This window comes from Phodopus roborovskii, unplaced genomic scaffold (assembly GCF_943737965.1).
Source record: "Phodopus roborovskii unplaced genomic scaffold, PHOROB, whole genome shotgun sequence".
In the NCBI taxonomy this organism is placed as follows: domain Eukaryota; kingdom Metazoa; phylum Chordata; class Mammalia; order Rodentia; family Cricetidae; genus Phodopus; species Phodopus roborovskii.
Window position 1 is genome coordinate 5,691,238 of NW_026126571.1, and position 5,191 is coordinate 5,696,428.

Sequence of the window (5,191 nt, forward strand, 5' to 3'; positions counted from 1 at the left end):
TAAGTTACTATTCTTAGGAGGGTGCACCTTCTTGATGCACACATGTGGGACCCTGAACCCAGGATGGAGAGTAAGTGTGACATAAAAGATAAAGGAAACAGAATTCCTGGAGAGAAAGATACAGAATTCTTTATTGGCTCCTACATGGGGAGATAAGAGAGGAAATCAAAGTGAAGGGGAAATAACAATGTATTACTTATGAAGTGGCTAATGTGATTAGCTTTTGGTAGTGTGTGTGCAGAGGCAAGCAGGCTTTTTGATCTTTGGCTGCCTGTCTGAAGGATCACACATAGGGTGGGGGGAACTCCTTAGATCTGCAGCCCTGGGCACAGAGCCTAGCTCTTTGAAGTGATTCCCTTTCCACATTTCCTGCTAATAGATAGTGAAGAGGGAGGCCATGTCCCCGAGGAGCAAGAGGGCATTGAAGCTTCCTCAGTCATGGGAAGTTAACAAAGATGACCATTGGCAAAGTCGTAGGAGATGCAATCTGCATTCTGCATCACTCTGATGCTTCTTTGCTCCATCCCCACCTGGGTGCATAGTGGGCTATTGCTGGGCTTTCTGATTGCTGAGAGCTCTCTAATCAACCTAGATTGTATGCTATACCATGGCTTCCTGCTCTTCTGTCAAAACTGTCCTGAATGCATGCCACAAGGGGCTTGGTGTGAACTGAATATGTACTGTGATCTGAACACAGCAGCAATACCTCATTTTGTGGAAGGTAGCTATGTGTCAGGTCTTATTTTAGAGCTTTGTCTCTGCATTTCCCTGTTCTAAGACAAGTGACTACTGTGGTAAGTATGGTGCCGATATAAATGCCAGTAAGCAAGAATAGCGTACTAATCTTTGTAACATAGTCTTTACTCACTTCAAGTCTTGGGTGCCCTCTTTAACATCCTGAGATGAACAGATAAAATCTTTCGGGATGTATTAACTTAACTAAACTTTAGTTTTCACCAGCTAAAAGGCCAAGGGTGTTATCAGTAAACAACTGAGACTAATCACAATCACACAGATTTCCCTCCTTGGCTGACTGCAGCCTTCCCACCCAATATTTCCACCAATGTATTTAAAATGTGCCTTGATTTATTACTCCCTTTGTTCTATTGCTATAAAACTTCAATAAGCAGTTACCATGCTGAAGCTTGAAATTTGAGAAACCATGAATCTGTGTTCCTGGGTCATGGTCATTGATATTTGGCTTCAGAATAAACTGCCCCTTATCCCTGTTGAGGTGACATGTGTGCTTTTTGCACCAGCAGGAATATTTAAGAATTATCTGTAAATAGTATATAATGCAATATCTTCCAGGCAAAACAGGAGCAACATGCATGTAAATTGCCAGGGGCTTTGGCAGTATGCATTAGACCTGCACAGCTTCCAGACAGACAGGATCCCAGTAATCAGAGGCAGAAGGACACAAGGTCCCACCTAACCAAGAAGCCATTTGCTAGTGACACCTGCTGGTAATGGAGTGTCACTGGGTACCTCAACCACACTTCATGGCAAGCACCATGCCCAGGAATATTTGACAACCCAAAACCAACTCCGTATTTTATTTAGTTCATGTGTGAGCTTTTTGTTTTGTTTGTTATTGCTTTTTTGATTGTTTGTTTTGATTTTATTGTGTTTTATGGTTATTCGAGAGAGAAAAGGAAAGTTCATATAAAGTTAAGTGGGTAGAGAGGTGTGGGGGAGTTGCGGGAGCTGGGGAGGGGATTAAAATGCATTGTAGAAAATAGTTTTAAACACTAAAAGAGAAAAACTGTAAGTAGTATATAATACAATTTTCTTCACTTAGGCTGGTCTCTTTATTCTTTCTTTTGCTTCTTGTATTATTTTTATTTTTTATTTATATTATTTTTTTGGTAAGATACATTGTTTGTTGCCATTGCTCTGTCACACTATTGGAGGGAATTGTATGGTGGATGACAAGGACAGACACAGTATCTAGTCTTTGTGAATTTATTATGTAGTGAATGTTTTAGTGCTCTGGACATAGTACCTCCACATTTTTCTATGTCTCTTTTTTTCCTTTCATCATTTTAAACAAAAGTATAGGAAACAGTAAGCCAGATAGGTTTGCATCTTTTCATTCTAAATTGTTTTGTATTTTTTTTCTTCTCATCCAGTGGTAGAATTTTATATGGGTTTTTTTCTTCTATTTATTGTTAATTGGAAGATTGACTTTTTATTTTTCACTATTTGCATATGTATGTATCTATGGAGAACATTGTACATGTAATTGTGGGAACTGCAGAAGCCAGAAGAGGGCGTTGGATTCCCTGGGACAGGATCACAGCCACCCTACCTGGGTGCTGGGAAACAAAATGGCTCTGAAATTGCAGTGGATGCTCTTAACGTCAAAGTCATCCCCCTCAACTGTGAAATTTACCCATTTCAATGTCTGATATCGACACTACTCCTATAAATGTCCCCTTAACTTCTCTTTTGCTCAAGTTCATCGCCTGAGACCTTTTCTAAAATAGAACTAACAACTCGAATAATTTTATATGTATCATAAAGGCAGTTATTGATTTAATAAAAATATAAAGTTGGGGGTTTCAAGGACTGCTTTAGCTAGGCTATGACATCATGTTGTCAGCCCTTCCTACATCAAATGTATTTCCTATTATGGTTGTATCGATGCATTATTTTATTGCATAACCACACCCCAAAACAGAGAGAATCAACAAACAATATGAGTAGGACACTTATTTTGCATCATTAGGATGATTCCAGAAACTTTGTGATGACTGGATGATGTCATCCTTATTTCAACCTAGAATGAGGTGAGGGGTCAAGAGCATTCATCTGCTTTGTGTCTCTTTAAATCTGAAATGAAGTTACAAGTGTAGAAAATCACTAATAGAAAATTAGGATGAGAAAAAAAAGGGGGGGGGGGTTGAACACTCAGACTGTCTAACAGCAGTTTCACTTGGTGAATGATGACCAGGCTTGGGTGTGCCTTCTCATTTTGGTGTAAATATCTCAGAAGCTGTTTTCCTACCAGTATATTAGGGGGTTCTCATTTCACTTATTTTTCTGCATAAATCTTTCTATCTTCCTTCTGAGTCATGAAAATTGTAGGTATTTCTGGATTGTTATGGTGAGCTTGCTCCCCACTGTTACTGTGGATAGCTTTCCTTCCAATAGTGTATGTTTTCTGATAGCTGGTGAGATTTTGGATGAGTAAGCAGAATGGCTTGGCTCTCGGTCAATGTTCTAGAAAAAAAAGTCTTTGCAAACATAGTAAACAAGCCAGGAAAGACTGTGTGCTCAGTGTTGAGCTCATTCAGTTTGGCAGAGTGAAGGTATACCACACTGTCATTGATTGCTACACACTGAAGAGTAGATGCATTCGAGGACTTCTAGGCTAGGGCTTTAGCTTACTACATCAGACTTTGTCTCCAAACATTACATTTAAAAATTGAACAGTTGTTTTGATTTGGTTTGGCCTTGTTCAGCTAAAACAGCTTGTATACTCCTGGGGTATCCTTCTACCATAGAGACTGCATGAATTATAGACAAGCAAAACAGAAAAATAAATATTGTACTGTGTTGACATTCAGATAACCTCTTCTTCACTTTTTAAGGGCTCATGACTTTTATGAAATGATGTGCAAAATTATTAAAGAAAATTTGTGACAATATGCACATTTTTTAATCTTTTAGTAACATTCAGCTTTGTGAAATTTATGTATTGTATAAACCTGTCAAAGTCACTTTAATGAAATTTACTGTGTATTATATGAGAACCCCAAAATATTACATTATATATTGAGTAACAGTGAATAAAACTTACATAATAGATTATTACTTCTGTGTGAGAATCTCAAAATGTCAGTTTTGTCTTAGCACAACTTAAAGTATACCAGGCACCTGGATGAACAACAAAACAGTTTATCCTTTAGGAGGTTCCCAGAAGAGCTGCAGAGCAGCTGGATGCTATTGAAACCCTCACCTTCATCTCAGCTAAAAATCACCTGTGTTTTCTAAGAACCAAGTCATGCTCTGGACATCTACTAGATTGCCAATTAGGACATGGTTGTGTTCCTGGCCACAGTACCTGGGAAGCCAGGCATAACATGCAATAGCCAGTTTAGCACCAACGTCACCACTGTGGCTCCCCTGGGCTACCTGTGACCAGCACAATCCCAAAGCTATGACTTCAGCATCACCAGTTAACTACACTGTCCCCATCATGGTGGATGTTATCAAGAAGCTTGGTGTGTACATCTCCAATAAGACCTTCAGTACGATGATCCTGGATCTCACTAGAGAAAACACACTGGTTTAGATCAAGCATTTGTATCCAGCTTTAATCAATGTGCCTGTCCTTGGTGGCCAGGCTGAAAAGACAACTATTTTCTTAATCTCAGGTTAGCCCAAGGCTGACTGTCCCCAAGACCAGTTGATCATGCTCACTAAGAGGATCCCAGCAGGCTGGGATTGTTCTGTCACCCCGTCTATGACTTATGCTTGAGCCCAATTTGTTTTCTCCCTGGTGGATACCATGAACAGAAAGGAAAAAGTTGTTGAGTGTTCTTTCCTTCAGTCCAAAGAGTCAGTACACACCCACCTCTCCAGACCTTTGCTGCCGCAGAAGGGAGATCCTGGAGTAGATAACCTGTTATTGACAAAATGGCCCTTTTGAGGAGAAATTGATTGCCGATGCCATTGTAGAGATGAAAGCCTCCATCAAAAATGGCAGGGACTTTTTCAAGAACGTGAATCGAATCGAGGTGTGGCCTTGAGCGGCGGTGTCACCTAACTTATTCAGCACCGTGTCATTACTGTCACTTCAGAAGGCTTTGTTGCTCATTTGCTTTGATGGTGAGTGTTGGATTAGCATTAGCATCCCCTCCAAATCGTGGCTGCTCTGAAAATGGCAGTAATGCTGATTGATTTTTGAAAACATATGTTGTGCATGTGCACATTTGATGGCATCTCCTCCCTGGGCTTAGCTTTTTTTCCGTTTATTTGTTTTTATTATTTTACATATCAATCCCAGTTCCCTCTCCCTCTCTCCCATGCCCCTGACCCCTACTCCCATCCCATTTCCTACCCGGTCCACAAGGAAGATGATGACTTCCAGGCAGGATCATCAAAATCTGTCAAGTCATTTGGGTAGGGCTAGGCCCTCCCTCCTGTCTCTAGCTAGGGGAGTATCCCTCCATGGGGAATGTGC

At 40.3% G+C, this 5,191-nt stretch overlaps 1 pseudogene; it reads left to right on the plus strand.

The window, feature by feature from the left end:
- The first annotated feature begins 4,044 nt into the window (after nucleotides 1-4,044).
- Nucleotides 4,045-4,757, plus strand: LOC127235819 (malate dehydrogenase, mitochondrial-like; annotated as a pseudogene).
- The last annotated feature ends 434 nt before the right edge of the window (nucleotides 4,758-5,191 follow it).